The 20,261-nt window shown below is 38.3% G+C and overlaps 1 protein-coding gene across 1 annotated transcript in view; it reads right to left on the bottom strand.

Annotated features, from left to right (window-relative positions):
- Nucleotides 1–20,261, bottom strand: part of LOC119793340 — a 269,987-nt gene that overhangs the window by 134,590 nt on the left and 115,136 nt on the right. The window lies entirely within an intron of this gene.

Here is a 20,261-nt window from a genome sequence, read left to right as displayed (position 1 = left end):
AGTACATTGTATGTAAAGCAGTTCTATGCTCTTACTCAGACACATCAGTTTAGTTTTCCTAATTTTTCTTCAGTTTAATGAATGCATAGTCATGTACAAGATGAGATGTGGTTTCTGGTTTTAATGAATACTATGGTAGCATAGAATTAGAATAATAGCTGTCCATCAAATACATTGTCTCAGACAAATCGCTGCAGGTGTTCGAGATTTAACCTCAAATAAGCTCCAAATGTTTCATGCAGGTGCACCTTGATTTTTACAGCTGTGCAATGAAGGTGTGTTCAAGATGCTTTGTACTTGCATAGGGAAAAACCACCAGAACAATTCACTCATCCAACAGCTTCCAGCTGCACAGCACAGGGCCCTTTAAGGTCTGTTGTCCATTCAACCTTTAGATGCATCTCTTCTTCATGTGCATGTTCTATGATTCTCTACCTGAGTCAAATAATCAGATGAATAGAAGGATTCTGGAGAGCTTGACAGCATACCGAGGAGGTCATTTGGATTCAGCTATGTTGGACCCGGGACATATCTAAAAGTTCAAGGAGATTGGACCTCAAGGACTGGATAAGAAGGACTCTGGCCAAGCAGGTAATGTAAGGTATATAAACATGTATCTGGATGTTTGCACCCTTTGCTTTAAATCAGGTTTTCTCCAACACTTATTAAAGTTTATTTATGATCTATTGGACTAAATGCATTATATTTTTATTTTGTCAAAGGGCAGCCAATACTTTAGCAATGGTTTACGTCTTTGTTTGCCAGAAGGGCAAACTTTGTTGATAGTGTTAAGCAAGCTTCTCTTTTCTGTTCAGCTCTGTGAATGTTATGGTTCAAATTAATGCACACTGCAAATGTTTCAAACTATATTATAAAATCAACAGATTCTTTTAAAGCAATCTTGACCGATCATTTGCCGGGTTTAAAAGCTTTTCCAAGTTAAGTTTAAGCTGTGTTTGATTATTACTCTAATTCCTGTAACTTACCCTCTTTAAATTAATTATTACTTTTAGTTTGTATAGCTTAATAAGCTTGAATCTGACTTGAGAATCACTGAGACAGAGAAAATGATGAATTAGTCATGTATTTAATAACTTGTGTGTACATATGATAGGTAACTGCTACTGCTTGTATAGAAACACTGAGAACAATGTAGCCTGTCTGATAACTTCTGCAGAGCAGTTCTTACCTATAATGTTTTTTCTTAGTCATTTGTGGCCTACCCGCTCAGAACTGGCAAGATTTATCTGTTGGACGTTATGTCAGGTTAATGGTTTTGGTTCAAACCCTGTTTAGAGATGTAATGTGTCGTTAGAGCAGCTCTTTTCATTACCATGACCTCCCTTTGTCACAATGTACCTGTTCTTTGTTCTGAGACTAACTGAGACTGACCGGTGCTGAATTCAGCACTCTGTGTAGCTTTAGTGTAGCTCTGTTCAGCTGGAGCTCAGATCCAAGACACTTAGACTGGTATTGATAGATTTTATAACAGTTAACCAGTTAGTCTTTTATGTTTAGTTTTTTTTGTTTTTTTTTAAATGATCTAATTGAATTTTGACCACATGAATGCTTTCCATAATTTGGAGCTGAACACAGAAATAGTCCTTTAGTCAAACTACAACCATCAAATCAACTTTTTAATCGTCCAAGAGAGAAAACAAGAGAAATGATTAGAGAAAGATTTGCTTATTTAAACACAGTAATAATGTGCAGTGTTTTGTTCTTTAACAGTTTTGTTTTAATGAAGGTAAAATATAAACATGAATTTACAATAATAATAAAAAAAAAGTGAGGTCCTATTTTTCCAAATAACCAATCCTTTTGGTTTTGTTTTTAAAACAAAAACTCACTATAAAACAAATAACTGGTTAGCAACATAATATCAAAAAGTCAGAGGCCGACTGGCGATCGAAATACAAACCAACTGCGTGAGGTGTTTCAATGCCGATATTAAAACAAGCCTCACAACAAAAATTTAAAATATCTAAATAGGTAATTAATTACTTTGTTCCAAGAAACAATGCTTATTATGTTACAGAGTTTATTACAAAGACTAAATTATGTCAGAGGAAGATCATGTAGAATTCAGGTTCAAAACTTGCCTATAAGTAACATTACTTTAAAAATCAGTTTAAGATTTTGACATTCAGCATCTTTTAAAAGATTTAAAGAAAAACTACTTGATTAAGAAAGTCTCCAAATGTATATTATACCATGTGCTTCTTTTACGTCCCTTTTTACCATTTCGTACTACTGTAGTGTTGATGTGGGTTATTTCTGGACATTTTATTCTGAGCTTGCATTAACTCACATCAGCAATCATTATCTTAAAGTAATTTCTTTATGGTTTACAGTACAGAAATGGGATCCTAAGAAATGCAAGCAAAAAAAACCTAAAAGTTGTATTTCTTTTGTTACATCATATTTTATAAGCTAGTGATCCTTAGAACAAAGGACCTTGTGAATATGTTGGCAGAAAACTAATACGAGAGTGTTATTATCCACAGTGAAATGGGTCCTGTGCTGATTCAGGTTGAAAGGCTTCTTAGAGCAAGAACACATACAGTAGTAAAAGACATTACTTCAAAGCAATGCAAAAAATAAAAATGGAATATCGCTTGCAAATTAACTTATGAAGACTTTAGTTAACAATTTGGTTATAATGACATAATGATGTTTAGACTAACATCTCAACTTTAAAGTACAGGGGAGGGCGCTATCGTGGTCTATGAGTATTTGTTGCAGGAGTGACTGCTGCATTTGGCAAATCAAGATGAACATCATCTGGAAATCTGGCCTGTCCTGGACATCAGCTGGCAAGTTAAAGCATGAACAAAAATGGGTCTTCCAGATGGACAGTGAACCTAGTCATGCCACCACATTAATTACAATGCAGATGAAGTCAATATTTTGCTGTGTCCCATAAATCATTGAGTTGGGTTGAAACTATGTCTTAGAGCAATTCTTTCAGGGAAAGAATGACTAAAGTTCTAGCAAACTACTGAGAAGTGAGTCCAGAAAAATACTCAGTCATTTGAAAGGTTATATGGTCAAGAAGCCAATTATGCCAGATTTTAAGGAAATAAATCTCTTCCTTCATGTACAAATAGACATTATTAAAAAGAAGGTTGGACAGTTCAGCCTCAATATCTGGTTTAAACTGTAGTGATGAACATGAATTCTACTTGAATGAAAGTACAAAACTTGACTACTTATTACAATCTCACATCCCTTCTTTGACTTTAAATGTGACCTCACCTCTTCTTCCACCTCCTCTGCCCTCTGTCTCATCTTGGCCAAAAGAAAGAGGGAGTGGATGGAAAAGCTCCCTGACTCACAGGCTCCTTCAGGGCCAAGGGGAGAAGTGGAGCGCACACTCCTGGCCAAAGCATAAATATTAGCTGAAGGTCATGGTCACAGAGCTCACATAGGGCTATGCATAATCATGAACCCAGCTCCTGCTTAGCCCCCTTACATCCACAGTCCCTCTCTAACATTGCTGCTAACTGACTAACACTTGAACAGGGCTCTCCCCAACCACTGACACAGCTAACCTTGGAGGGTTAAAGCCTGAGGCAATGAACCAATTCCATCACCAATTTTGGCTTTGTGTTAGATTATGACACCACCTTGTTAGAGTTTCACATACTCTGACCTACATTTCCAGGGTTATCCACAATTCTGTTTCTATATTAGGCTTAAACAAGCACAGTTGTATTCTGAGCTGCACTGCACACTCTCTGAGATGAAAAACTGCCATTCTAATATCCAACAGAAAAATCCTTTATATTCAGACGCCTTCTTTGCCGATTTGTTCGACATTATCCCGAGATGAAACGCGGGCTGGAAAGAAAGAAGGGAGATAAAGGAGCAAAAGACATGTTATGTCTCCCTTGAATTCCATCTTTAATAGACTCTACGCTTGCCCCTCTTTTATTCCTCCTACTTTACCCACGCAGCCTGGTTCCTTAAGTCATCCGGCCTATTACTCCTTCTGTGTGCTCCCACTCAGCAGAGAGACACATTTCAAACCCCATGGAGGCTTGCAGTAAAATTTTATTTAACTGCTTACTCAGTTCTTTCACTTTCTTACCTATGGATTTTGCTCATGCTTTGCTCAAAGCGAATGCCTTGGATTGCCTGTTAAATCTTTTTAAAACTCTTCCTCCTCTTTGACATTTTTCTGACAACTCTTTTCACGCCTTGAGGTCAGCTGCAGGAAATTCAGACAATCCTTATGCTGTCAGAAGATTTCCTCCCTCCTGCCATATGTTGGACATGAGTGTTTACTTACATTCAGTGACTACTTTGCTCTCTTCCCCTCAGCTTTTTAAACAATTACATAGTTCTGCTAAAGTATCTACAGTATAAATTAATTTGCCATTATTTTGTCACCGTACAAGTAAAAACTAGTAGTTAGTATTAAATTGAATGTCACAACAGACACCAGAATTTTTTGTATACTTTTAAAGAACAGAACTGATCCAATACTTGCATGAATCAGAATAGGTTTGACATGCATTGGTATTCCCTCCATTTAATCCTTAACAAAATCCAATAAAACCAACACTGCCCTCAGAATGCTGTTATTAAACAAGACACCTTAAAGGAAAATTCCGGTTTTTAACACTTTTAGCCCATTTTCTGTAGTGTCCAGGATGAAATCGAATGATCGACACCAAAATTTTGACGATTGGTCCTGTCTCTGCTATTTGGCTCATGCAGAATCCCCCCCTGGCTGCTTCAGAATGGCTTCCATAGTGCATGTCCGATAATGTCCTTAAAACAACCTTAAACGTTCTTTTTTTTAAATATGCTACTCACCGGGTCGTCAGCGCTGTTCAATGACGTTCCAAAAAAAGTTTCGTGAAGAAAAACCATTCCTGTCTTGTTTTATTTAGCATTTTGTAAATCCCAGAACTATTTTTTCCGATACATCACAACCGCTTATAAACTTCCGCTTCCCGTTCGAATCTGAAGCGTTGCACACTCCAGACCACTAGTTGGCGACAATGTCTCTATACTTTGGGAATGTATATGAATATGTCCTCCTCAAGAATCCACCTTTCGTATTCCATTTTCAGAGTTTTTTAAAGTGTTTAACGGAGACGTTAGCACCTCGACGTCGGAGTACACAGAGTGAAGCAGAAACACTTGGGCCTTGCGAAAAGACTACACCTAAGGGTAAACAGGCCCCCTTTCCATTTCCGGTGGCGGAGGGATATTGACTATTCCAACAGAACTCAATGGGATTTACAAAATGCTAAATAAAACACTACAGGAACGTTTTTTCTTTACGAAACTTTTTTTGGAACGTCATTGAACAGCGCTGACGACCCGGTGAGTAGCATATTTTAAAAAAAGAACGTTTAAGGTTGTTTTAAGGACATTATCGGACATGCACTATGGAAGCCATTCTGAAGCAGCCAGGGGGGGATTCTGCATGAGCCAAATAGCAGAGACAGGACCAATCGTCAAAATTTTGGTGTCGATCATTCGATTTCATCGTGGACACTACAGAAAATGGGCTAAAAGTGTTAAAAACCGTAATTTTCCTTTAACAATTACACCTGTGTGTAATTCAATTGCGGCTTTGTTAAAGCCTCCCAGGTTTGTTCAACAGCATTGTCAGAAATACACAATTTGCAGAAGTGAAAACAATTTTTTTTCCATATGCTTCACAATTTAACAACACAATAGCATAAATACAGAATCAAAATGTGCTGTACATAAAACCCAGTGATATAATTAAAAGAAATACAAAAAAGAAAGACATGTAAAAACTAGCCCATCACACACGTTTCATTCACAGGCCAATCAAAGATATATTTTTAAACAGCCTTTTTGAATTATTCTATCAACTGTTCATTAAAGAGATGCTGAAGTTTGCTATTTCAATTGCTGTATAAGTTTGAGGCTTACGCAGCAAAAAAGCAGCAAAAAGAAAGTTTTATTAACATTAAGAAATGAATAAGTCTATGGCGCTCCGATCGTAGGAGATGATGTTGGCACTGAATGCGTTTGTTGTGAAAGCAGGTTGATCTGGGATAGAGACGGCTCTCTCCCTGGAGTCTGACATTCAGTACCTGAGTTGAGGGGAGATGAGGGGGATTGGCATCCCCCTTCTTAAAAAAATCTGTCACCTTTTATCACTGAATGTGTAAATTTCTATTATACATCGACAGTAATGGCAATAATGTTGCCCTTTCACCGTTTGGCAGGTTGCGCGCTACGACTAGCCTGACCAAATTATTGGAAATTTCATTTTCAACCTCAATGGTGCAACTAGCGGAGCAGTTTGACGGTGTTCTGAACAGCATCACAGCCAAGCTGCAAAGAAAACATGATATGAGCAAATGTGAAAATAAGGAGGGGAGGGAATCTTCCATAGGTTCCAGGTTCTAAGTTGCTGAGATCTCCCTCCCCTGCTTACATTGAGAAATAATGTGTTTAAAATTATGCAAGTTTCTCCACATAATCATAGGGAGGGATTCTTCGGCATGTTTCAGGTTATAAATATAACAAATAAAGTGTCAGAAATTATCTAGAATGGTGTTGATAGAAACAATCGGGAATTGGCATCCACTGAGCAGATAATTTATTCATTGCACACCAACTTTAGCGCATCTACGGAAACGTGCCTCCATACAAGTAAAATCCTATTAATTCGCATTTATCTGTCCACCAAAACTATCAATTTTAAGGCATCAACGTATAATACGAAAACAGGGGGGTTCATTCTCGGCAGGCAGGTAATTCTCTGCACAAACCCGGAGGAGGGAATCGAAGGTTTGAAAAATGCATTTTATTTAAGCAATTTAGGACACGTGTTAAGATTATCTTGAAATAAATAAATGTCTGGCCAATAGGCCAATGGTCATAATGAATTGAATGAAATAGTCTAGAGAGCTGTACGTAATGAAATTTCTGTTTGTTAACACTTGTGTGTACAAAAGGACAAAATAAAATCTAAGTCTAAGAATGTTGACATCTCGCTGCAAGGTCTGATCAATAGCTTAGATCCATGGACCTGTTAAATAGTTTTAACTCATTCATTCCCAGCATGTAGCCCAGCTTACTTTAAATTTAAATCACCTGGAGCCTGCTATCTCCAGTTTGGGAGATGCCCTCACCTATACTTAGTAAGAGGTGGGCGGGGCATGAATTCAGCTCAACAATTGAAGCCAAATTAGTTTCTTTGAATCTTTGGCTCTAAGACAAAGGAAAATGAAACAACTTTAAGTTTTACTTATATAAAAGGATATTGTATGAAAATTCTTTCACACCTTTGTTGGTCTGTCAGAAATCCCATTAAAAACGGTTTAGGTCTGTGGTGGTTACTTGTTCTAATATGTGGGGGTTCAATGGGCATGAACACTTTTGCAAAGTATTTTGCATGATTATTTGTTGATTGTTGTTCTACTTCAAGCACCAGATATTGTTTTTTTCTACTACCTTATTTCATCCCATTATCCCTTCTTTGTCAAGTGTAGTAATTTCTCCCTTCCACCTTGTTACACACATAGCCCTCTCACCAGCCCTCCTCCCTGCGCCGAAGTCGCTCACTAACTGCTCGCTCAACCCTGCTGTGCTTGGACCCAGAGGCTAAATGATTTCTACAGGGAGTTGGAAGCACGTGAAAACAGAGATATTTGCAGAGCAACTTCCCTTTTTTATTATTATTGATGAGCTGCTTGTCAAAAGGTGTGTGTGTTTACAGTCAGTTTTGCCCTCCTATTGGCACTATCACACAGGCTTAAACTTAACTCAGCAGCACACTCTTTCCTGCAGTTTCGTAAGCTACCCTTTTAACTGAGAAGTGTTTTTTTTTTTTACTATGAAGGCATATTTACCAGCTTTCAGGTTTTTGTTGATTCCCTTAAATTTTGACACTGCACAGTATTTTTTGGTGCAAATATGTATTTTGAATTTACAGTTATGTGTGTGGTTAGTACCCCTTTCACCCAAATTGTTTTAAAGCAGATGTTTGCAGCAAACAAATCTTAGATGTTTTGCAGAGACAATGGAAAAACACTTCTATATTAATTAGCAGCAAAATGTATTCAAACTAAAATCAAAGCATTGCCCCTCCTAACCCATCGCAAATATTTGTTAGATTTGACCTAGCTGTAAAGACAGCTTAGTGTTAGATCTGCTCAAGATAAAGGGGATGTAAACTGCTTTGATAAATGCAGATAAAGAGAAACAATCTAAGAGTCTAAGAAAGACCTTAGATATAATTCATAAAAAGAAAAAAACAATCTCTTTTTTTATTTAATATAAACTGTGTGATTAAAGATATTAATTTTTTTTACAAATTCCTTTAAGAAGAGTAAAGTGCACCTAAGTCTTTTTAACTTGAAGAATTTGAACATTTACACTTACTTTGAATAGATATGTTGATCAAAAAGTTCAAAAAAATCTGTTTTTTAACCATTTCTTTAAAACGATTTACCCCTAACCTTCCTCCCAATCATTCATTTAAAAAAAAAAATGCTTCAACTACCTCCAATAAAGTAAAGCCCAACACATTTATAAAAGGATGGGTTGCTCTTAGAAGCTCAGTCAATTCCAGGATGGTACTCCAACAGGGACCTGTGCAAAAAGTGTAGCTGTTAAGTGCGTAAAGAGCTTTGTGGAATAACCTGAGCGGCTGCATGGCACCCTTACATCACCAGCTGCAATTCAAGGCTTTAAATGCAGGGGTGTAAAGTACTACTGGACTGGTAGGGCAGTGGAATGGATGAGTCTGGATTTGGTTGCCATGGGATTGGCACTCGGCTGAGCACATTGTGTGTAGTCTAAGGGAGGATTATCACTTAATACTTCAGCCTATGAAGACACTTTGGACATGAACAGAGGACAATCCAGCTATCATATACGTTTTGAAGAGTTGGGGTTTCGTGCCTACCAATAAATCTGACATTCATGATTTTTTTATATCATGGTGAAAGGCCAGAGTGTCCAGATAGAACCTATAAACGAAAAAGAGAAGATAGAAAGCACATACAGAAAGACAGTATTTCATGATTGGAACTCAGAATCTTCTTGATGCAAAAGCAACAGTATTAAAAGCTGCATTATCAGCTGATAAATGGATATTAAAACCTAGAAGTAGTGCTGCATGAAAAGCATGCAACTGGAATAATATTGTTTAATATTGTGAACATGATATTGGTTGAGATTTATAACATTTTTCTCATTTTGCTCATAAACACAGGATCCAACCTATTGTTTTAGGTTTTCTATATCTGAATGTTTTTATTCTCTACCAGATGTAGGAAATTAATGTCCATCCAAGCATGCATAAATTGAATAGACGCTTTTAGCCAACAAAATGTAACACTTAACAAACAGAACTATTCCTTATGTTAATTATGTATTAGATATGAAAGAGTGTTGAAAACGTATTCACTGTTGAGTAAAGGGTTAGTTGTGACTTACCTCTCAAAGGCCAGTTTAAATAAAAAAAAAAACAACTTCTCAAAGGAAAACCACAAATAATTTAGGTCTCTCAACATCTACAGTGAGCTGTTTCAGAAAAATATCAAGGGAGTCAGGGGAAATCTCAGTGTGTAAAGGGTAACATCGAAGCCTCTGTTTGATGCATGTGACCTTCCAGCCCTCAGGAGGAAATACATCAGAGACCACGGCACAATGAGCAATATAGCCACATGGGTATGAGGATTTCTTTGAAAAACATTTGTTAGAGAACACCCTGCCCTGCTGAATTCAGGAATTGTTATTAAAAGCCACATAGAAAAAAAAGAGTATTTGGTAAGGTTGTTTTTTTGTTTTTGTTTTTTTTTTACATATATCCAAAAATGAGAAAAACAAAAAGAAGAGTAAGAGAAAGCGCAGATGAATAATGTACCTGGAAATTAAACTCCACTCTCTCAGGAAAGGATTTTAAGGAGACAACAACTTCACCTTTCTATGACACTCTACTCCTGCATTGCACTAATGATGCATGAGGTATTTTTACAATGTCCCATGTCAGGAGGAGTAATGTGCACATTTTGAAGGCAGTTGTTTTTTTGCATAATGCAAAATTTAAGCATAAATATTCTTCATCAGATTAAAAAAAGAAAAAATTACCTTATGCTGCTTGTACAGTCTACATATTCCATTTGGATCATATTTGTGGTTTGGTATGGGTTGATTTATGTTATCATGGTATAAATTTTGAAAAGGTGACAATTTCCTGACACTACCGACCTACAATTTTAAGTATTTTCGATGCAATGTTAGAGACTGAGCCAAAGTGACTTGAGGTTTCTCCAGCTCTTTTAGCCATAAAGTAACCATAGTGAACTTTCCCATAAATCATCTGTAAAAATGTATTGCAAAACAGTTGTCTAAAGAAAATCTACTTAATCCTGTTTTTCTGCCCACATATGCAGTGACTGTTTTGAAATATTTGCAGTTGCTATAAAAGAAAGCAGTCAAGGCTTGTAAATAACTGGTACCACAGTTTTAAAGGAATAGTTGGCATTTACTAACATATCTATTAAGCAGCTGACAGCAGGCTGGCTACCAGTGCAGATACCCCAACACATTACAGAAATGGACGTGGGACTTTAGCTCATTCATTTTGATTAACTGTAGAAAAACTGTGCATTTAAATATACCTTTCCAAGTCCCTGAGTTTCTTGCCCACCAGTAAAACTGATGTAAACATTTTAGCCTGATGGGTTGTTGCAATGCACCCAAAGTTTATCTTCCAGCAGCACAGAACATGGACAGGATAAAGTGACTGGAAGGTTTGGTGAAAAGTGATGAACAGTAATGAGAAATATCTGTGGAGGCATAAAGGAGTCAAAAACAAATAACTATAAATAACATATTAAGGAGCATTTTTTACATCCTGACTGTTTATAAAATTCTCAACCTGCATCTCAACTAGGACATTTCCTCATTCCCACTTTTTTTTTTTTTTTTTTTGCCTACTTCGACACCAAAAGGGAGTAATTGACACATCTTCTCACCCTAGACAGGGATAAGTTCATTCTGGTATCGGGGCAGCTTAAGGTGAGAATAATTCTGAGGATGATCAATGTGACAATACCCAGGCATTCACCCATAACCCATCTATAAAAAAAACAGACTTAGACGTTCAGGATAGAAAGTTCTCAGGGAAACCAGAATAAAATTTAAGAGGCAGAGTAGAAACATAAATCAATCCAAATAGAGTTTGGATTAGTTTACTTTGTTTATGGAGACAAGGATGCAGAACACGTTTAATGGGCTGCTAAGTGGCGCAGTGGATAGCACTGCTGCCTTGCAGCTAGAAGGTTCTGGATTCGATTCCCGGGTCTTTCTGCATGGAGTTTGCATGTTCTCCCTGAGTATGCATGGGTTCTCTCCCGGTACCCGGCTTCCTCCCACAGTCCAAAAACATGACTGTTAGGTTAATTGGCTTCTCTTAAAGAGTCTGTGTGTGAATAGTTGTTTGTCTCTGTGTTGCCCTGCAATGGACTGGCGACCTGTCCAGGGTGTACCCCACCTCTTGCTCATAGACAGCTGGAGATAGGCACCAGCAGCGACCCCACTTGGGATTAAACATGTCTGAAAATGGATGGATATCTGTAAAAATTTAAAATATTCTTGCTACCATAAAAACTATTAAACAATTGAACAATTTCTGTAGTGACTTTGGCACCAACTGTTCAAAAAAAAAACCATCACTTGCAAACCAATTCTTGCACACAAAGAATCTCAACACCCATGTGAGCATCTTAATTGCAGACTTTAGTTCTAGCTCCAACATGTTAATCCCCCATAAGCTTTCTCTCCAAACTCCATGACCTAGGTCTCAATTCCTCACTGTTCATGAACCATGGATACTTCCTCACCATGCAAGGTTCATGTCTTAATGAACCACAGACTTCCTCTATAGAATTATCCACAACTTAAACAAAAGCAAAATAGTTTCCATCCTACCGAACAGCTCTAGAGTCTGGTATGCCAGCAGCACAGCCACAGAAAACTACAGCCTCTTTCAGGTGGGGAAGGCGGCACACCTCATCATCAGGTTGGAACTTTAAACTGTGCACTAACAAATTTCAATTGAAAGCCGTTAACATCCTCAAAGACATCATACACCCTGTTCTCCTCATATTTAAACTGTTAACTTCTGTTGAAGGTTCTGGGCAATTAAGAAAGAAAGAGATTAACAGTCTCTATTAAAACGCTGTAGCCTCCATTAACCCACTCACCCTGAAATGGGAATAAACAATTACATTGCACTGTCACTGCTACCACATTTTATATGGAGGTTAATCAATATATTTTCTTAACAAGTCCTGCTGGAGTTTTTTTTTTTTTTTTGCTTTTATATTTCATGAGAGATACCGCAAAGAATTTCATTTTCCTCTTTTGTACAATGACAATAAAATACACTATATTGCCAAAAGTATTTGCTCACCCATCCAAATTATTGGAATCAGGTGTTCCAATCACTTCCATGGCCACAGGTGTATAAATTCAAGCACCTAGGCATGCAGACTGTTTTTACAAACATTTGTGAAAGAATGGGTCGCTCTCAGGAGCTCAGTGAATTCCAGCGTGGAACTGTGATAGGATGCCACCTGTGCAACAAATCCAGTCGTGAAATTTCCTCGCTCCTAAATATTCCACAGTCAACTGTCAGCTGTATTATAAGAAAATGGAAGTGTTTGGGAACGACAGCAACTCAGCCACGAAGTGGTAGGCCACGTAAACTGACGGAGCGGGGTCAGCGGATGCTGACGCGCATAGTGCGAAGAGGTCGCCAACTTTCTGCAGAGTCAATCACTACAGACCTCCAAACTTCATGTAGCTCAAGAACAGTGCGCAGAGAGCTTCATGGAATGGGTTTCCATGGGCGAGCAGCTGCATCCAAGCCATACATCACCAAGTGCAATGCAAAGCGTCGGATGCGGTGGTGTAAAGCACGCCGCCACTGGACTCTAGAGCAGTGGAGACGCGTTCTCTGGAGTGACGAATCGCGCTTCTCCATCTGGCAATCTGATGGACGGGTCTGGGTTTGGCGGTTGCCAGGAGAACGGTACTTGTCTGACTGCATTGTGCCAAGTGTAAAGTTTGGTGGAGGGGGGATTATGGTGTGGGGTTGTTTTTCAGGAGCTGGGCTTGGCCCCTTAGTTCCAGTGAAAGGAACTCTGAATGCTTCAGCATACCAAGACATTTTGGACAATTCCATGCTCCCAACTTTGTGGGAACAGTTTGGAGCTGGCCCCTTCCTCTTCCAACATGACTGTGCACCAGTGCACAAAGCAAGGTCCATAAAGACATGGATGACAGAGTCTGGTGTGGATGAACTTGACTGGCCTGCACAGAGTCCTGACCTCAACCCGATAGAACACCTTTGGGATGAATTAGAGCGGAGACTGAGAGCCAGGCCTTCTCGTCCAACATCAGTGTGCGACCTCACAAATGCGCTTCTGGAAGAATGGTCAAAAATTCCCATAAACACACTCCTAAACCTTGTGGACAGCCTTCCCAGAAGAGTTGAAGCTGTTCTAGCTGCAAAGGGTGGACCGACGTCATATTGAACCCTATGGATTAGGAACGGGATGTCACTTAAGCTCATATGTGAGTCAAGGCAGGTGAGCAAATACTTTTGGCAATATAGTGTATTTATTCAATCATAGAGGACAAGAGTTCTGTTTGGCAGAAAGAAAAAAGAAGGCCCACTGGCAGCTTAAAATCTGCATGGTTGTTGGAAAACAGTTTTATTTTTACAAAATCAATATAAACTCTTCAGAAAACAGTCTTCTACAGGCAAGGGAACCAGAGAAAATATTCCTTAAAATTATACTCGTACAGACTAGCTCAATGGAAAACGGTAGCCTACCTCTGATGTGAGGGTTTAAATCCATTTATGTATCTATTTATCTAATTAATCAAAAACCAACATTTTATTCATTTCAGAAATTTAATCATGTCTAATTTGTTTTCTTTTAGAAAGAAATATGATTAATCAAAAGTGAAAAAATTACCAAGCCTTTTACATTAACATTTCAATAGCTGATAACAGCAGGTGTTTCATTATAATTTTTGGCACATGCTTTCACTGATAGATTAAAGCATCATTAAATTTATAAAAGGGGTTTAAAGGATTATTAAATTTTAGAAATATCTCTGTAAAATGTCCATAAATCATGCGATTTATAAATATAATCATAGGGTGGGTCCTATTTATATATATATATAACATCTAATCATCTAAACATCCTTTTAAGGTTTCATCAGTCAGTATATATAAATATAGCTGAGGTGCATTGTGTGCTGCCTTTACATATGACAGAAACAGAAACTTCTCTAAAAGTCTTTCAAATTTTTAACTCTCTGATCAACTGTTATCCAACTCATGTGAAGTACCCTTTCGTTTAGTATTTACAGTAGGTAGATTTTAAGCATATAGCTAGTAGTGGCCTTCTCAGAGCTAGTCCGTCTTCTAACGTCTGCCCTAACCCCTAGATCTCTCAATCACTGTATATACTATATAGTGGACTTTATAGGGAACTCATTAAACTGACCTTTCGGACAGATGATCACTGCTTTCCGCTCCCCGTTGGTCATGGGGCTCTGCCTCCCCCGCACGGTCTTTTTTATTGTCGACAGCCGTAGCCGCCAACGGGCCGCAACGACAACAAATCCCATGATGATTCGCAAGGAGAGCTCTCTAACATATATGATCACTACTTTTCAAGGGACATTATGGGAAATATTAAGTGCACTACTTTTTCGTCCACTAGACATTCGGACACACATTTATAATGATGTAGCCACTATATAGTGCCTTATATAGGGATTAGGTCGTACATTTGGACACAGCCCTAGTCTGCCGCTGTTTCTGTTTCTACTAAGTGCCCATAATACTAAAATTAATATGATCTTATCTCTATAGGATATCAATGCATCCCTAATTTTTACATGTTCTTTTTAACCCTTTAAAGCCAGATCCAAGAATAAAACAAAACAGGAAATTACTTTTTTTTGGTTTGAAGTCCTTATTTGTCCTTTTAACAAAATATGTAAAAAGAAAAAACAGAAATACATTTTTGATATTAATACTACTATGCGATAAGTCAAGATTATTTTTTGTGTAGTCTTCTTCCCTCTGTTATCAGGTGTATCTGATTGTGTACAATAGGATTTTGAGGAAAGTTTTTACCATTAAATTATGCAAAAGGTTTCAGGCGCAAAACATTTCAGAAACCGTATGTATCAAATATGATACATTTGGCATTACAGGGTTAAAACTTCAAATTGATACCACTTTACAGTAGATACATGGGGTGTTTTAACTAGTCACCAGCCCATGCCTGTTTCTGTTATAGTTATTATGCCTACTCATTACATTCTGAATTATGAATACACATTTTCATGTTAATTAAATGCTAATGATGAAAATAGCCTAAGTCTATTTCCTGTTGTGCTACTACAATATTATGCACAGTTGCTAACTTCCTTCATAGCTCATATACTAAAGCTGTTTTTAACGTGACATAGGACAAGATGGAATTTCTCATCTGAGAGGAAGAAACCATTACATGTCAAGTTTTCTCCCCACACAAGCTGTTTGGGAGTTTGCATTTCAAGAGGAGAGTAGCGGGAGAAGAAAAGCTAATCAGGAAAGGCTTTTTTTTTATTTTAATCCCTGCTCTGCTGAGGCGACGTTTTTCCGCAGAAAATCTGTTTCTCTCACAGAGCCTTTGCAATCACTTGGAACCCCATTACAGACCATGTGACAGCATCAATTAAATTCACAATTATCATGGGGCAGTGACACTCCAACATGAGAGAGTATGGTAATACTGCATCATATGTGTGTATGCGTGCGTAACATGCATGTGGGTGTGTGGGTTTGTGTGTAAAAGTGGGAGATAAAGAGAGCCCTGATTGTTAAGGAAAAACTGAGTAAGACAATTTAGTACTAAAAGGTTTCTTGCTTTTTTTTTGTGACTCTTGTTATCCATAAAAACTCTTTACAAAAAGACTAAGATCCGTAGAGGACTAAAGAAAACTCAAGGGCTCCTTCCTCTGTTGTTTTATTGACTGCTTCTTTTCAGTTTAACTCTTTTTTCTGTACAACAAAACAAGTAGTTATAAAATACAACACTCTTTTTTTCACATGTTTGACCCATAATTGATTATCAGTTTAACGAAAGATTATTCGTCTCCCACTGACATCACAGATAAGAGCCTTGGCTCTTGTTCAGCCTAAGTAGAGATTTAATCAGACTAAAAAAAAAACCTAAAAAACAATAAGGCTGATTAAGACATGCAACAGAATCATAGCATTTACAAATGAATACTGTTTAAGTGCACATGGATGTTCAAGATCCATGTCAAGATGCATGTTCAGCTGACTTCTGATGGAAATATGTCCCAATTCTTAGGTAAAAGTTTTTCACATTGACTGGCTTGTTTGGATCGTGCTGTATCTGACCAGATGGAGTTGTTCTGGCTCAAGTGATACTGCATAGCTGCTATCCTTATGCCATTACTGTAGCTCTCTCCATTAAAGCATAATCAAGTCCCCAAAAGTGAAAAGAAAGACAGCATGTCCGCATTGATCTGTCTACCTATAGAGCCTACACTAGAGCAGAGCCGCAGATTAAAAATTCATAAGCGTATTAAGGTCTATAAGAGCATTATTCATGTGTGCCGTCACTGTGTAATACAGTGAGGTACTCATCATACATGTCTCTAACAGAGGACATGAGCAAAAACACAAAGTCACAATAGAGGTCTGGGTACACTCCAAGTGTCAGCGCCATCATGCACACGTGTGTGGCCTGGCATTGTTCCCTCCTTCAGTACCCTACAATGTGTTGGCATGAATACCTGCTTGACACAGCAGATTGGCACTAATGGCTTTACACGCAATGCCATCTGTAAGCTGGACTGCTGGCTCCCACATCTTCTTCAGGCTCACTGCATTACAGCATTCAGCTCTGGCTGCATGAACCATTTCAATTAACTATTGACATGAACCAATACAAGACCCAATAAAGGATTGCAGGGAATAAAATAATGTGAGTGTTTTGAATTGGCCATCTCTCTGATTTGCCCTTAAAGGAATAGTACACCCAAAACATGATTAGCCTTCATTTTCTACTCACCCCCATGCTGAACAACACTCTGGAGTACTTTTTTGATATCTCAAATGCATCTGGAGATCTGGGAGGCTTCTTGCTGTCTGCTGACATTCAAATAATGGAGGTCTATGGTGACCGAGACAGAAAGGTCCATAAAAGTCCACAACAAACGTGTCAATATTCCTCCATACTGCTCGTCCAATGTATTCCAAGTGTCCTGAGTGGGTAGCATCCAGAATTTACTCGAAACGAAGTCATTTAGAATATTTTTAGAGCATAAACAGTAGTGTATAGGATTTCCTGAAAGCGCGCACATGCGCGCTCACGACGCTACGGAAGCCGGCAGACCAAACCAGATGAAAGTGCGCATTCAGCGTCTGCTCTGCCAATAATGCAAGCGTAGAAGAAGAAATGTGCTGTTTACCTGTGCAAAGAAAGAAACAACGAAAGAAAAATGTCTGAGGACTTCAGTGTTGAAGAAGAGCATGAGTTCTTTGCCGAGCTGAATGCGCTGGTTTGGTCTGCCGGCTTCCGTAGCGTCGTGAGCGCGCATGTGCGCGCTTTCAGGAAATCCTATACACTACTGTTTATGCTCTAAAAACATTCTAAATGACTTCGTTTCGAGTAAATTCTGGATGCTACCCACTCAGGACACTTGGAATACATTGGACGAGCAGTATGGAGGAATATTGACACGTTTTTTGTGGACTTTTATGGACCTTTCTGTCTCGGTCACCATAGACCTCCATTATTTGAATGTCAGCAGACGGCAAGAAGCCTCCCAGATCTCCAGCTGCATTTGAGATATCAAAAAAGTACTCCAGAGTGTTGTTCAGCATGGGGGTGAGTAGAAAATGAAGGCTAATCATGTTTTGGGTGTACTATTCCTTTAAGTGTCGATGTGTGTGTGTGTACATGATTGTTTGTCACTATGTTGCGCTGTGATCAAGTGGTGACCTGTCCATGATGTAATCAGGCTCTTCCCCTTTCTCCAAAAAGGCTGCTGGAGAGGCAACCCCCCAGTGACCACTGAGGACAAGGGGTAGAAGATGGACAGATGGTCGGGTAGATGCCAAAAGAAGATTGCATCAGCTTCTGAGTTTATACTACAAAACAAAATTTGTATTTAACACTTTTTTAATTGATTTGGATTTATTGGATCGTCTGTTGCTCAAAATATTAAATACTCCAAATGATCAAAGCAAAATTGGGCAATGAAACTCAAGAAATCTTCATACCATTTGTTAAAAGACAGCACTTTTTCTGGAATTGTTGCACGTTATTCTCTACACATCATCCAGGCAGCTTTATTTATTTATTTTTTATTGTTTACCTACAACATTTCTATGATTATTCAGAATTTTGAACTAGGCGTCGTTAATGTAAAGAAGTGTATGATGTGTTCTGCAGCAGGAGCGCACTGGAAAGGCTGGAAAGTGTCTGCATTTGAAGCATGAAATGTCCCAATTAAGACAAACGTTGCCCTCGTTTCTTAACACTTAGACTAAAATATTGTATGTTTGTGATTTAATTTTCTTGAAACTCCAAAAACAATACAGTTGCAATCTTTAGGTTTTTCAAGAATATTGTGCACAATTTATCAATAGTTTACCGAGTTGCTACATAAATTGAAAATATAAGGTTGAACCCTCTTTATTGCTTTTATTATCCAGGGTTTTCAGCCACTCCAACCAGAATTGTTCAGTATCCCTCACTGTTAAGGACACTTACTAAAGAACCACTTCCTTTTTTACTTTAAAATAAGAATTTTAAACAGCCACACAGGCTGTAAAGCTTAAGCACATGTCGTCATATCAAGGACTCTTAATAATAGCTTAGAATTATCTCAACAGACATGCTGACAGTGACAGAAAGCACTTCATGACAGAAATCAATTTTACAAAAACAAAATGCCTTTTTAATATTGTTTGATATATTGACACAAGATTTCTTTACACCCGTAGCTCACAACTTCATCAGTCAAGGTGGAAATGAAGCCAAATTGAATGTTAGTTCAACAGCAGGGATGCTGGATAATTCAGGCCTAGCTCATCAGTGGGCATGTGGAAACCAAGACCTAAAAATACAAAAGCAATTTGTGCCTTTTTGTCTATAAGCGCAAGACACGTCCCACTGAGCTGAAAGCTCATAAACAGCAGCCCAACTTCAAGTACTAACACTTATACAAACACACTTCTCACTCTCTGTGGCTTTCTACAGCCTGCAGCAGTCACAGAGGGATCATTACTATTCATTTGCTGAGCAAACTGGCCACACAGGCTTATAAATTAGCTCATCTACCGCAGCTGGGTTCTGAGACAGTTGGCGCATGCCTGGGATTGGGAGCTCAGCCATTACAGTGCCCAGTTTTTCGAGACACCTTCTGCCCAGTCAATGTGACCTCCCTCAAGCTCGTAATTCTTTTGAAAGACAAGAGAATGTGTGCTGGAGTCCAGGGGTGGGACAGGCCTGGTCAATGAGTGTAATAAATGGCATAGCCCTAGGACCACGGCCCTGTGCGTGTTGAGCAGGGGAAGAGCACAGTGTTAAAATACTGTCATACCCAGTGTAAATCAATCTGAATAAAATATCATAAGCAGGACCTTAGAGAGCAACAGGGAGGAGAGTTGACAGGTCTGACCTACAGGGACAAGAGGGAACACACTGGCTTGTCTGCCTTGGAGAGAGGATCAATGGTGGAAGAACAAAGCTAAGCTATTAATTCAACTGGACATGTCAATTCCCATCGGTCTGTGCAGATTGCTACTGATCATGACTAGCCTCTCAGGCAGACGAGATCAGGGGCTTTTACTGAGCCTCAGTAGACCATTGATTCATTGAACATTTTATGAATACCTGGAAGGCATCACATCACAGTGGAGGAATGTAAATTAATTCCAACTGCAGTGATATAGAGATGCACGGAAAACTTTAAGTGTGACTCTGGGATTATATTATGTTAATCACCTTACGTGTAAGATGTGTAACAGAGGTGATCACTCGAGGTTAAATGAGACATCCAATACCTGAGTGTCTGGAATTTTTCATTATTTATTAACAGCATTAATGCACTAAAAGGTATATATATATATATATATATATATATATATATATATATATATATATATATATATATATATATATATATATATA

The sequence above is a fragment of the Cyprinodon tularosa genome, unplaced genomic scaffold, assembly GCF_016077235.1.
Source record: "Cyprinodon tularosa strain WSP-4 unplaced genomic scaffold, ASM1607723v1 ctg45, whole genome shotgun sequence".
NCBI lineage: Eukaryota > Metazoa > Chordata > Actinopteri > Cyprinodontiformes > Cyprinodontidae > Cyprinodon > Cyprinodon tularosa.
Note: the sequence above shows the minus strand (reverse complement) of the source record. Positions and strands in the feature narration are given on the sequence as shown.